The 15419-nt window shown below is 40.5% G+C and overlaps 1 long non-coding RNA gene across 1 annotated transcript in view; it reads right to left on the bottom strand.

Moving 5' to 3' along the window:
• LOC110397202 overlaps positions 1 to 15419 on the bottom strand; it is a 33512-nt gene that overhangs the window by 10296 nt on the left and 7797 nt on the right. Inside the window, exon 3 of the long non-coding RNA XR_002437615.1 lies at positions 2496 to 2590. This is a non-coding gene — a long non-coding RNA (uncharacterized LOC110397202). The remainder of the gene's footprint in view (positions 1 to 2495; positions 2591 to 15419) is intronic.

Genomic DNA, 15419 nt, shown 5'->3' with positions numbered 1-15419 from the left:
TATAATTATCAAGAAAACAAATGAAGCTAGAACAGCTAGTTTGAATTTTACCCAAGTTAATTATGCATAATTAATTGTGTGACTTTTGCTGTAATTTGGCAAGCTCTCGAAAAGCTGTCTTGCTGAGTCCTAATTTTTACCTCTTTACTTGTCCAGCAATGATGGCTATTTCCATGAAAGCATTCAGAGAAATAGATTACTACCTAATAGCATCAAAGCAGTTGAAATCTTCTGGTTCAGATGTCAATCGTGATATCTGTCTGTACCTTTTCAAGTAACACAAAAGCTATTTATTTACAGACTGACACGTAGTAGCTTGCTTTGTTCTGTCTCTCTCCCCTAGAAACAGATACAGACTACTCAAAGTCAGCTTTCCTTTCCATATAAATACTAAAGAACTCCACGTCTTCAAAGCACCATAGACATTCTTTTAAGCATTGACTGCTGTTATTAGCTATTACTTTAAGCTTAAATGGTATTGAATTAAAATAATCTCTTAATGATAATTCCCTCCTCAGAGAACTTAATGGTTTTTAAATTGTGTTTTGGCAAGTATGAGACTAGGCAAGTATGCAAGCCTGGATCGTATCAAGAGACAATTTCAATCAATGAAGTCGTCAGGTCATTTAAATGCATCATGGCACAGCACAACAACTAACATTTAGTAGAATGTTTGCAGAATATTACAAAGTCTATAAAATATGGATTAAGTGTACCTGAGACACAACTGGTTTCCTGACAAACAGGAGATGAAAGCTTTTTTTTCCAGTTTGCTGATCTAGGCTTGCTGCAAGCTGTGGAAAATACTAGCTAATTCCAAGCAATAATATTCCTTGCAGCGGGCAGTCCAGCAAGTCTCTTCAAAGAGTAATTTTCTATGTGAATGATTTATTTTTCTTGGAAGGTTGATGGATTTTGATAGTTGAAAAACAGAAGCTGTAAGGGACTCTAGTTACTACCGGCCCCTTTCCACCATACTACTGGAAGATGGTCTTCACCTTCCTGTTCATACTACTGTCCATCCCTGAATGGTCTGTAAAATGTTGCACCTTGCCACCACAAGTTTTTTATGCATTTTCTGAGATTTTGTCATTCATAATGATATTGCATTTCTTTTCACTTTTCTTAGGATTTTGTAGTTTAAATGAATAAGCTACCTTCAAATGCCTAAGGACCAAATCAAAGTGTGGTCTTAATTACCAGGAGTTGGTATTATGTGGCCTTTGTTTATTCTGCAAGTACATGACTTGGGTGAATGAGTTGGGTGAAAGTGACCGTTTTTCACTTGTATGAAGCCAAAGACATACTGAATAATCTTAAAAGCAAATGCAAGCAAAAGGAAACAACTCCTTCAGGTACCACACTGTTCATGTTTTTGTTCATTATTAATGTAAAAATTTAGCACATTGGTGGAAAAAACAAGCCTAAGTGGATGTTACTAATAGGATAGGGACACATCAGTGAGGACAGAAAGCTCTGAGCTCTTCTATAGATATAACAAAATGTTATAGAATGGTTGGGGTTGGAAGGGACCTTCAAGATCATCTACTTGCAATCCACCTGCAGGGACACCTCCCTCTAGACCAGGTTGCTCAAAGTCCCATCCAGCTTGGCCTTGAATGCTTCACAACCTCACTGGGCAACCTGTTCCAGTGTCTCATCACCCTCACAGTAAAGAATTTCTTCCTAAAATCTAGTCTAAATCTACTCTATTTCAGTTTAAAGCCATTTCCCCTCACCCTGTCACTATTTGCCCTTATAAGAAGTCTCTCCCCACCTTTCCTGTAGGCCCCCTTCAGGTACAGGAAGGCTGCTACAAGGTCTTCTTGGAGCCATCTCTTCTCCAGGCTAAAGAGCCCCAGCTCTCTCAGCCTGTCCTCATAGTAGAGGTGCTCCAGCCCTCTGATCATCTTCATGGTCCTCCTCTGGACCCACTCCAGCATCTCCATGTCCTTCTTGTGTTGGGGGCCCCAGAACCGGACGCAGTACTCCAGGTGGGGTCTACGAGAGTATATCCAGGTCTCTCTTGTACTGAGGAGCCATGAACTGGACATAGTGCTCCAGGTGCAGCCTTACCAATGCTAAGCAGAGCCGAAATTAAAGCCTAGTGTCTAACAGCTGCCCAGACCTTAGTGCTCCACTGCGGACTGGGACTTGGCAAAATACCCAGCTGGATCGAAAGGCACGCCAGCAATGTTCAGCCAAACATCATCTAGTGGCAGCATCCCACAAGGAGGTCTCAACTGCCCAGCAGCCCACTCTAACACAGCCCTGCTGATGCTATGTGCAGAGTGGTATTTCATGGGTCTGTTCCAGACTGGAGGAAAGCTCATGTCCCTACCATTATCTTGACATTAAGAACAGAACAACTTTTGCATTTCGGTAAGATTTTGTTTCACTTATCTGACAAAGGAAAAAAAACAACAACAATTTAAAAAAAAAAAAAAACTTTAGGATAGAACCTTCTCAAGAGGATTTGACAAAAAGCTACTTACAGCTCAGCTGCCAAGGACAACCACCCTCTCTGTCTGGCACTGTCAGCGGTCCTCTGCTTGGTAGAACATCAACTCCAGCACCACAGGGCCCAGGGCTGCAGGGAGGGGGAAAGCAGATTTAAATAAGTCCCATCAATACTGTCTTAGTGTGCAAAGTGCAAGAGGTCATTAGACCCGGGAGCTTCCAACAGTACTTTCAGTTTTTTCTTCTGAAGTCCTGCTAAACTGTGAGACTTCAGATTCACTGAATGTTTTCTCTAGTCTGATTGTATAAAATACAACTGAGGGATAAACACAGACTGGGACTCTTCACCAGAATATCTGCTTTCAAACAGCATATCCAGTGGTGTTCAGAAGGCAACGCCACATGAAGTGCTCCTCCGCATTTTGCTTCAAGCTCTCAATAGCCAGCCAGCATTTTTCAAAAACAAGACACTGCATCTGTGAAAAGACAGAGACTAAAAAGTGCTGCCAGTTTAGGGTCTTGAAGTTTGGCTACTGCTGCGCCAGAGGAAGAAGGCCGCAAGCAAGGGGTGTAGCACCAGCAGAAGAATGAGTTCAAACAATCAGCCGAGTGCTTTTTTCTCCAGCCCGTCACCTCAGCCTGCCCTGCAAGGGAGGGGGACGGTGCTGGTGCAGGGGATGAGCAATTGTTCTGTCCTTCTGAAAAGACACTGCAGTGAACAAAAGTTTAAAGTTCGCCTACTTTGGGGGAACTGCCACTGACCTCTCTCACTCCGCTGATAAAGGCTTTGGGGGTTGTTTTTTCTTTCAAAACCTGAGGGATTGCTTCCCAGAATAAACTCCAGTCTGGCAGAAATCCACTGCTACGGCACAAGCCATTTCTCCTTTACTTACTAGAAACATTAGAAGCAGTTTGATTTTAACAACCACCTGAAAGAAAAGTGCTTTTGTTTTTAATGTCAAAATGCTCAAATCTAGATTTCTCTTCAAAACGATCAGCTTGAGTTCTTAAAACAAGAGAATGAAACTCAAAATGATACAGCATTTGGTTTCTAACCACCATTAGTGCAATACTTACCTGGATTGTGTTTTAACTATCTTCAAAGCACGCCAAGGATAGGGAAGCACCAGACATAGCTGATGACTGCCTGAGACTGGCTGGGAGATGAAGCCAGTGGAAACAGGGCTGCCAGCAAGACACAGGTGTCACTGTCAACCCCTTGTCACGAGTTGGTCTACCACCACACAATGAGAACAGAGCTCCAGCTTTCTCCCAAGGGCAGAGATTAATTTTACGCCACTGACAGAACGAAAAATACATAAGCTTCTGTGAACATAGCAAGTGTAGAGAATATGTTTACTGAGAGTATACCCAGATATCAAATACTGAAAGCGTTATATCCTCTTATATAATTAAAAGAAAAAAAAAGTTCAGAGATAAGAGACATCAGCTTCTAAATACAATGCCTCTTAAAGTAATCTCTTAGGAGCTGGGGAGGTATTCATGGCTCCTCTTATCAAACAAAGAACTATTTGAAACTCTCAGCCACTATTAAGAGGCATCAGAATTTGATGCTGTTTTCTTCCAATCAGGATTCTTAGAGTTTTGGGGTTTCTAAATTCACTCGCACCATAATCCTGAGCTCTTCTTCATATTTCTTTTCTATTTCAAGATTGGTTTTAGCAATTTATTCTGACAAAAAAAAAAAAGCACATTCATGCTCAGAGGTTAAACACACACACGCACACTCCCAAGGAATTTCAATCTTGTTTATCACAAATGCATTTTTCATTTCTGCTTTCTTCTATTCCACAGTGGCAACCAGACAAGCCTTTGCTTATTCATTTGCATCCTATCCTGTCTCACTTTAAAAAAGATGAAAAATACAGTACCACTTAGGCACACTGTATTTAATTATTACCTGGCAGTTCTTACAAGTCCCTTCTGCTTTTGGAGCTATAAAGCTTTGGGTTTTCAGCATCAGCAAGCAGAAAGGTTGGGCAGCTGTTTTTTCTGATCCCCACCCACCTATACCACCTGGATCTCTAAGCACTTCTGCAGAAAAAGGTATCATTTCTGATAATCATCTGCACCTTATATACATAGGCTGTATGGCGTGACATGCAGCATCAAACCAGAGTTGCATTCTGTTCAGATCGGTGGTGCATTAAGCACAGTGTCAAAGGACAGTAGAAGATTTCTCATTTAAAGCATCAAGGTGGAGTGCAATCACTGTAGAAAGTGCATTAAGCCAAAATGACGAGTGGAAAAAAAATCACAAGTGTACCGGAGCTTTTCCATTCAGTTTCATGGTCTGTTTTGTATTACACATGCCTTTTGGTTTGCCAAAACAACATGGAATTTGGAGTTAAGCTCTGGGAAATGTAAAAGGAGTCCCACGTGGTGCTAAGCACACACTTGTCCGTGCATTTGCATTGCCTAAAACCAGGGCCTGGGAAAGGCACTGGAAGGTATTTAAATTAAAAACACAAAAGCCAAGAGAGCTGCATTTCCAGTCAAATGTTTTGGACTTCCTCTTGTTCAAATCAGATATATCTCATGTCATTGCCCTAACCTGTAAGAAAAGATAGTTTAAACAACCATCTCAAGCTCTTTCTCATGGGATGGAAGAGACATTTCCTAGAGCACTTCCATACACTTCAAGTTGTCCCTGGGTGTGTTAGTAAGCCCTCCATGGTCACTGTCCTATTGAAAATAACATTAGAACCACATAAGGAATTAACCCACTTCTGTATGCCCATTCAATAACAGCATGGTTTACTGATCTGTGGACAACCACCTTCTAGTAAGGTCCTGCTACAAGGCAGCAGCTGAGGTTGGCTTTCTCAACAGCGCTTTAACATTAAAAAATATTTCTTCAAAAGTTACAGAAGAACTACAAAATCCTGCATAACCTCAGCAAACTGTAACGCTGTCTACGTTTCCTTGAATTGCTCTGAGAAAAATCAATCTTCGTTAGTTTAAATTCAGACCAGAATGAAAAACAAAATGAAGCAGTTTTTGGAAGTCAGGTGCTGGTCTTTATCAGAAACCACCTATGATTAGCAGTCCACTGGACAAATATAAAAATCAGGGTGCCCAGATGAACTGAATAAAATAAAAGTGGGCTACCTTCATTTTCTAGTCCCTGAAGTGTACTTGAACCTGTATTTTCCCTTTCATTCTAGAATTTGTTAAATCACTTGCTACAGAGCATCATTTAAAAGTCAGAATAACATGCTTTCTTACTTGCTGAGTTGTAGGGGGTCATTGGTAGATGTTCATTTTTGCATGCCTAGTACCATAAATAATGGTTTTCATTTATGGCCTTATTATCTTTTATGTTTAAGTATCTCTCAAACTGACATTTTGCTGAGATGCAGTAACAATATCTACGTGTACTGAACCACATTTGTTAGAGAAACACTGCCTACTGACATACCCTTTAATGTGGTTCTGCTGTACGTTTTCCTTGCAAATTTTAGAACTAATTATTTTAGAGTTGTTTTCAAAGCAGACCAACACAGTTTCTCACAGGTTTTCCTTTACTGTCTCAGGCACGCATTGGAATTAGCAAGTTATACAATGTTTTACTGCTCATAGATTGAATTACATTTATCACTCTGCAAGCGGAAGCAGCGCAACTGCCCTTTTACATGTGAAACATGCAATTCATTGATTTCTGGAGCTGTAACCACAGCTTTACATTTATCATATGTCACTTCTAGTTTACTTAGCAGTCCCCTGTGCAGGACAAAGTAGTTTAAAACAGTGCTATTAAAGAGAAAAAGAGAAACATTTCACATACAATTGTAACATTCATCAACTGTTCTTTACAGAGCAATGTAGCACTATTTATCAACTACCATTTCCAGTCTCTCTAGCAATAACATTCTTATAGTCTGCTCAAAGACCTAAGTACAGAATGACAAAAAGAATAGTTCAAACATGGCCCATATAAACCTGCTACTTGTGGCGCAGTAAAACCTCTTTTCTACCATAAGAAGAAGCAATTTTGATCCCTGAATTTTGTGTCTGGAGGTTCAGATCAGCCTCATGACCCGCGAGGAAATTACTTTGCCCTCAAAATTAAGAACTTCTCTTCCAGTTTTGGATACCTCCATCTGCGTGAACGGCACCTCACTGAGGCCCCCTATTTTGGAACCCTCTGAATCCCTCGAGCACTTGGCTTTGTGGTGGTAGTCCCTGCTCCAGGGGACCATCTGATGACCTTATGGAGGTATAACAAACCCAAACAAACCTTGCCACTTGCCATTTGGTTTACAGATTACATAAAATGAAGTGCCAAAAATCTCACTCATAACTTCAATATTTAGCTAAATCTCTGAAAATATACAACAGTCTTGCATTGTTCTGAAGCTCTTCCACTCACTTATCTCTTTTTTTTAGTATGTGGCATGAAGGCTCTGACAACTGGTTGAGCACACAGGGCCAGCTTCTCTGCTTCCTGGTCAAGTAGAGCTTCCACTGCTGCCCAGGAAGTCAGGAGAAGATTTTCTTTCCTTCCTTCTCTACTGGACCATGCTTGATTGTGTCTTTGGGAAAAAAGCAAGTTTAAAAAAAAAGGGTGAAAATGTGTTGTATATCCCTTTCAAATCCTGGAATGGTCAGTGGGAGAGAGGCTACACAAACATACCTAGGATTATCTACAAAACATCCAGTGATCTTGTCACATCTCTCTAGATGTTAGGGAACAAAGTGTATCTCTGCAAGAAAGGCAACAATGTGCTGGCTTTACCTGCCTCCAGCCCTGGAGGCAGAGTAGCTGCCTGCCTGACTCTGTGATAGATGCAGCAATGCAGTCACCCACTCATTCCTGCCCCAGGATCTTCTCTTAGTCCTTAATGCTAGTAAGGACGTCTCTTGCCAGAGGAACAGCTTGTCTTGGGGTAGAAAGGATGTGGGGGAGAGGGTGGCAACTGTCAATGCACCTTCCTCCTCCAAGTGAAATACACTTTCAGCTTGTTGAGGGGAAAAGCAGAATTTGTTCTGTCAGATGACTGCAGGGACAAGTCAACACAACCACAAGAATCAGCAAACTTAAAACTTTTATAGAAAATATACTCTCCAAGGCAAATAAAAGCAGATTGGTTTAAACAAAATGATCTCTTTTTATGACACTTAACCTTGAAGATTTTTTCTTTCTACCAGAGATACTTTCACACGGTTTACTACAAAAATAGAAAAATCACCATCTTCTTAATTACAAAATGAAGTAGGTCTTATTTAGTTCTTGCTCTGTGCGTGTGAAAATTGTGTTTTCTGTTAGCATAAAAGATACCTGAAATGAAAGGCTGTAAAACAAAGTCTCTCCAAAAAATATTCATTTCCAGTATTGTACAAAATTGTGTTATTTAAGAATAAACCATGTGATAATCTATTTTATCTGTTCAGGAGAAAAGTATTTTTGTATGAAACAGGGCATAGCAATGGATAACCCCCAGGAATTTCTCCACCTTCTGCAAAATGGGCTAATATGAAAACAAAGCATGGTCTTTCCAATGTTTCCACTCAGCAGTTAGTACAGTCACTTGAAAAGGGGAAGATCCACATTTGAGCCCTTCATATCAGAAAGGCAAAGCTTCGGTTTGTCTTTCTCAAATTCCAGGTCTGGAAAGGGCCTCATGAGGTCACGTGGTCTGACCTTTTCAAAACAGACCTGCAAGATCATGGCCATGTTGAGTCAAGCTCTGAACAGCTCCAAGAACAGAGGCACCACAATATCTCTGGGCAACCCATTCCACTGTTTGACCACCATCATGGTGAAAAAAAAATTTCCTTTGTGGAAACTACTGTCTATTGTCTCTCATTCTTTCCTTCTGCACCTCAGAGAGCAGCATTCAAGCATTTTATGCATTGCATTCCCTTAAACCACTCACCACAGAAGGTTCTCGGGCTGATTAGGCCCATGGTAAAACCATGCATCAACTGAGGTGACCCACTGTTGCTGTCGCCACTGCTGAAACGCACTACCCACCACCTCACGGTGCTCATATCCACTGTTAGATCTCCATAAATGTTCAGCAAGCATCAATGAACGTCAGTGTCTGTCATTTTTTTCACAGGGAGGAATTAAATTCCACGTTTGCTTCATACACCGTTCTGTGTCAGATGCCATTGTGTCAGACTGCCCCTCTCCTGCCATCTGTCATACAGCAACAACATGTAATGGAATATGGGCAGGAAGGTTCAAACATCTACTGCCATACCAGCACCATTTGCCTTTGACATAATGGGCCAACATAATAAAATAGGAGGCATTACTTTCAGAGCAGCCCTTTCCCTGTAGATAGCTTTTGTATCAATAGTCAAACACTATCTATAACTCCCATGTCCAGAGTCTGAAAATAAAGCAAAAAAAAGTGAGCTGATGAACTGGAGAGGGTGAAATGGGGTCTAAGGAGAGTGTTCCAGGACAGACAGTACCAGAGAAGGGAGATACAACTGAGGATTTGAAGGGATTGATAAGATACTCTTTCCTCACAGTCACAAGTAGTCACCAATACTGAGCATTGAGTTCGACTTATTTAACATTCTCAATAAATAATTAAAGGCAAGAAAGACTTTGGCCACGGTGTCCAAGTGACTGACATTGAAAGCACAGCTTGCTGAAGGAGTATTTAATTTAGCAGAATAGAAAAAGCAGGCAGTTGAAGCCAAATAAATTTAAGCTATATGCAAGTTTTTAAAACTTGAGGCAACAGATGAGTAAAACACAGTTGGAAACTTAAAAAGAATGGACTCTCCATCAATCCTCCTTCTTGGCAGTCTTTCTGGAAAGCATGTCTTAACAGAGGGAAATTAATTGGTTCCTGAACGAACACATATTGCAACCTCCCTTGCAAAAGATCAGATAAGAACAAACCCATAGATTTCAATTTTCATAGACTGAAATCAGCATAAAGAATATTGATTCTGCCTAAATAGCAAACATAATCCCCAGCAAGCCCCACGGCAAGTTAGACCTGCCCTTAAGAGTGCCAAATTCAGTGCAGCTGGTGTTTTCTGCCCCAAGAGATTTGTTTTCCTTTTACTTGCATTAATCAACTCAAAGTTTTAGGGATACCAACATGAATTCACCAGTAATGCAGCAGGGCAACAGCCTGTTCATGCTCCTGCAGAATGACATTTATTGCAACAATGAACTTTACAAATACTTCAAGCCAGATGGTGTTTGGTCTCGATGGCATACAGGCGAAGGAGAGCCCCTGAGGACCTCATACAAAGGAAATCTTGGCAGTTCACAAGGTAACAAGGTTTCCTGCTTTTTCTGCCTGAATCAGACCCTTTTAAACAGCTTGCTGTCCTGACCCCGCGGCTGCTTGGTTCTCACAAATAGGCTTTAAATCGCTTGCACGTAAACACCAGTCTCTGTCCACAAATGCAAGCTTCTCTCTGCATACTGCAGATATCCCCTTCTGGTTTTATGAAATGCACCTATTCACATCAGCAAGATCTACGTGCTTTATCAGGCTCTTTGCTGTTAATTCTCTTTTATAGCAATGCAATAGGATGCTCTTTGAGCTAGTTGAGGAAGGTACTTTTTAAGAATTTACCATTGCTATTAATGTATTCAAAACAACACATTTTGCATACCTCTGCAGTGCAGCATTTAAGAACGCACCTTTTCACATTACCGTATTGCGGCCAACAAATACAAGCTTAGTGCAGCGAGGTAGTATTTGCACAGACATCCTATCTATATATTAAGAGCTCAATTCTGTAGATTCATTTTCATAGACCGGGCAAAAAAATATTTAAAAGGAAGAGATTTAGGAGTAAACTCTACTATAATTCAAGGAGAAATAAAAGCAAAAAGCCACACATTCACACAGACCTCATTTCAGACTAGTTGAACTTACCAGTTGCTTCACACATTTTCCCAAGCAAATCGAAGGCCGCTGGAGGAAAAAGTATCTGCATGTAGACACACATATCTCGTGCATACACACAGGCATATGCATTATATTTATGCATGCTTATGGTGTCATTTCTCCTTTATACTGAATAAAGCATGTCGGATCCTAAGAACTGCCGGTTAATTACGGAGTGCCAGCTGTAACTTCAGATATATACCACATCTGCCAAATGACAGAGAGATGGATTGATCACCGCAGACTTTTTACTTATTTGATGTGGATGTAATTTATATCAGGAGCAGAGCTGGAATGCCCACGCGGACCAAAGGCCGTCCGCAGTCCCAACGCGCTGACTCCCCATTCCCTCCGCTAGTTGTGTGCATCTGTAGATCTATCAACCTGTCAGGCCCAACTGCTGGGCTGCTTTCATGTGCTCCAAAGATAAACACTCCTATACTTAGGAGAGGAAATGAAAGACTTCTTTTGCTGATAAAAATATGATTTACAACAGCCGTTAGGACAGAACTGTTCCAATTAAAAGCAACACTTAAGCATTTTTTTTGTCCTCAGTATCAATGAAATCAGAATGTCAGTGTAATTCCGTTTGTTAATTTTAAGTTGATTTACTAGGAATAATCCCCCTGAGCCAGTAGCTGACCTCCCAAACATTCCAGCTTCCTGTGGGATAACAAGGAGTAATAAGAAACACATTACTGTAAAGTAAGCATGGCTGGTGTGGTGTGAAGTTTGTTCCCGTGCTGTCAGATAGACAAGCCTATAGAAAGCGCTCAGCAATAACCAAAAAAATGTCCAGAGACCTTTTTTCAAACAGACAACTAAGCAACTTCAAACAGATTTCTTGGGCTAATTCACTCTGGTATGGGCTGATAAAGCAGTATTAATCTGCTTTTAATCAAGTTTCTGCCATAAGGCCACCCCAATCTTCCCTGTGTTATCAGGTATCTTAGTGGCAGAAGTTTATATTGCTAAACTGAATTTTGTTCTCTTTCACTATAAGATGTATTTTCCTGATTTCTAATAGGGAGTATAAAAACTAAGATGCTGACAATATCTTTGAATAAATAAAAGCTTACAATTAAAGCCATTTTCTTATGAAGCCCCAGTGCTATAGCAAAATTGCAAACATTGCTCACCTAGAAAGAATCAATCAAGTACAAGATTTTAAGTGAAAGCCAGGCAATAGACGGTTAACCTTTTTATTTACTTTTTTTTTATAGCAACTGCATTTAAAAAAAAAGAAAAAAGAATTAAAAAAAAGAACCTTTATCGTGAAAAAAATCTCCAGGCACTTATAAAACACTTATTGATTCTTGGTGCGTATACTTACTCTACAAGATGTCCTAACCCACAGCATCCACTATTTTTAATGGAAACAGATACTCTTTACACAAGTCTGCAAAGTTAGTGCCCCTTTGTTTCATTGGAGACAAATTTACAGTAAGTAAATGTCTCTGCATTAAATTTACTAAGCTAAAGTTAAAATGAATAACCACAGGCGACAAAACAACTTAATTTTATGGCCAGTAATAGAGCTGCAGGGTGGCTGGGGGGTAGAAGGCAGTAGAATCTACTGCAGCACTGACAAATTTTACAGCCTTCACTTTTCAAGAACAATACCGCAGTCTCAGTAATGTTTAGACAGACATGTCCTGCAGACTTCTTTGAATCTTATCTATTGCTGACCATTACCATTTCAGCAAGTGCAATAAACAGCCTCGGTCAGGTGCTCAGATCAGAGATACCGCCACATGACTGCAGAGCAGTAAATACAAAGAACTCTTATATATCGATATATTTGGATTCCACTCCTACTACCGCATTAGGCAGAGCGTTCAAAGCCCCATGCCTGCGCACCGCCACTCCATCCACGTCAGCTTTGCAGCCAAGCCCAAAGCTAGCTGGTAGAAAAAGAAGCAATCACCTTAGTTTATCAGCAAGATAGATTAAATTTCACTCAGTTGCAATCTACATTAAGGGGATAAATAAAGCGCAGCTACAGGTTTATTCCCCCTCTAGAGGAAGCAGGCTTTCCTCACCAAGTGACAGCCAGAACCCTTCCCACTAAACCTTTCCATCTTGTGGGGGGCATTACTTCTTTGGCTCAGCTGGGAAACACGATGTAAAGATTGAATACAATCAGGAACACAGCAAGAATAGAGCAAGGAGCACTGTAAGGGCCTGCTGCCTCGGTTTAATTTTCAGCTGACTTCTCTTGAGTGTTCAGAACTGGCTTGCATTAAGTATTCCTGCTTTCCCTCCTGTGACAATAGCCTCGGAGAGTCCCCTCCAGCATCTCCATGATCTTCAACTCTGCATTATCTAACATGTCACAACCTTTAAATTACCTATCCTCACAATTAGAGCTTTCCCCAGGGAGGTGATTGAGTCACCATCCCTGAATGTGTTTAAAAACCGTCTGGATGTGGTGCTCGGGGACATGATTTAGCGGTGGGTTATTAGAGCAGTATGGTTAGGTTGCGGTTGGACTTGATGATCTTGAAGGTCCTTTCCAACCTGAGCAATTCTATGATTCTATGATTCTGGGATTGTGGCCACAGAAGGCGAGGAGAAATACTTGAGGCAAGCCATGGAGAGTGGGCAGGGAAGTGGAATGCAGCCAGGAGCTGGCAAGCCTCAGGTCAGCAGCGCAGCAGCCGTAGTGCAGTTCTGCAAACTATTAGTAATCAAAGGAGTCTGTTCCTTTCTATGCTTCTGAAGGGACCTCGAACAGTTTTATAGTCCCATTGTTTGCCCATCAGACTATTCCCTCACAGCATTAATTTTATCCTCTTCCAAGTAAAGCTGTTTTACTGCACACATTTCAGAGGTGCCTGCAACCCCATTTCCAAAGCAAGTGGATGGTGAGTACTGCCTCATCCAGCAACCTGCACATATTGTATCGCCAGTTTGCCCTGGGTATCCCTCTAAATTGCAGGAGAAAGGTCTTTCCAAAACACTGGTGTTCTTATTGGAGACTGCCATAACTGAGATCCAGCAATAAAGGGGAAATATGGTCTTAGACAACATAAATAGAACCATATGCTCCTGTAAACGTCAACATTTTAAGAACTTCTTAGGAGATGTAAAAATATGTAGTGCAGTACAGATGTTCACTCTCATATTTCAAGGTGCACTTCTAAATGGAGAAGGATAATCTAACAAGAGTAAAAGACTCCTTTAAGTGTCCTTATTTATATTAACTGAATATAGGAAAGATTCCTATAAATCTCTGCCCAAAACATAACATGCTATTTTGGCAGTAAAAAAAAAAAAAATACCAGAAACGGAAAGAAATGACAAAGCGAAGGACAGCAAATCCCACACTTAGCTGCCAAGTGGGTTTTTTTAGGTGGTGGTGGTTTAGGGTTTTGCCTTGTTTGTTGTTATTTTTTTATAGACCTTGGTCTAACATGCAAACACTACATTCTTTAGGAAAGAGATCATCTTTTCACCTTTTTTGTCACCAGGAGCCACTGGTGCTAGCACACTCAGATTTGTCAGAGCCCCTTCGTTTTACTGCAATACTTCTATAATTTATATGTATAATATAGATAAGCAAAGAGAGGAATATTATATGCTCCTTGTATTCCATTTCTTATAGCAATTTTCAAGCAAGAGGCCATTTTCTTAAGCAAGCCTTTTCCCAGAAGTTATAAACAAAGCATCACTGGAAGTTCAGCAAAGGTTTCTTAACAGATGCCTCCTTTTCCCCACCAAGTTACAACAGTCTGATGTACAGGATGGGCACCATTTAGTCCTGCCTTTGACAGGTTTAAGATCTGGTATCCTGCTAAGATAGAAATCAGAGCATTCTACCACTGGCAAAGGAGAGTCAGCAGCAAATAATTCAAGATAATTACACTTAAGTGTTTTCCCTTTGCTTGATGATACTGATTCATTCTTTGCACAAAGCGTGCTGTAAAACAAAACCAGATGTTTACCTTCGGATGTAACATCATATGCCAGAAAAACAACTTAAAGCCTTACAGTATTTAATGGAACAGCTGACAGAATCTTCCCACTTGTAAAGCCAGGTGCCACCAACATCTCAGCTCTCCTGCAGTCAAAAAGAAAATGTAAGTGCTCACAAAAGTGGATGTACTGCAAGTAGCTCGCTACAGTGAGAGAATGGTCGTTCGAGATCTCAACTTGAATTTCATGAGCTATAATGTGAGATATAAAGGTTATACCACCTACAGAAGTGGCTCCTCCCTCCCATTATGAAATATTTCTAATGTGTCATTTCCAGTTTCTCATGATGCTCATCTGCCTGTTACACCCAGGAAAATAAAATATCATAAAAATCTCAAACAATAAAGTAAGTTTCCTTACTTAAGCAGGTTCAGCATACTGAACAAGCATAGTTGTGTGGTGCAGGATCAGAGCAGACAGTTATCCTGAGGCAGAAAAAGCAATGGAAATACTTTAGATAGATTTATTCCTGGCACTCCTTTTTTTAAGGGCTACTAGTAGCTGATGTTTGGCATACATCACCTCCTGGCTATCTATCACCTTCAGAATGAGAGACCTTCAGGTCTTGCAGATTCTTTGCTGGTTTACTGCTTTCTATCGTTGCCTTCATCGAGACATGCTCAGAAGCCTTCCTGATGCTGTGAAGTTTGATTTGTCTGAAGGGAAGTATGGCATGAAATTTAAAGATGAGAAATTCCACAGTCACAGAAAAATAAGATATCTTTAAAAAAAGCAGCATCTGTGTAGAGCTGCAGGATGGCAGTCTGGATGATGAGACTGGCACATTTTTAGGAGACCGAGAAACTCATTACCATCTTTTTTTCTTGGTTTTAAGTGCTGCCTCCTTTGAATACTGACTTAATTTTTTTCGTATATGTAACCATTCATTTTACAGAGATACAGAAACAACACACAGCAAAGCTGAGTAAACAATACTGACTTTTACCTTTAGACTGTCCAAAAATTGCTTTTGGCTTTGTATAAAACATTGACAAGACAGGCTGTTTTATTAACTGAAGCAAGGAGCACGTACATACACAATTCACACTAACAGCAGGCTTTAAGGCAGAATGTCAATGCAATACT

The sequence above is a fragment of the Numida meleagris genome, chromosome 3 (genome assembly GCF_002078875.1).
Source record: "Numida meleagris isolate 19003 breed g44 Domestic line chromosome 3, NumMel1.0, whole genome shotgun sequence".
NCBI classification, from domain to species: Eukaryota; Metazoa; Chordata; class Aves; order Galliformes; family Numididae; genus Numida; species Numida meleagris.
The sequence above is the reverse complement of the archived record's forward strand: the minus strand, read 5'-3'. Positions and strand labels throughout refer to the sequence as shown.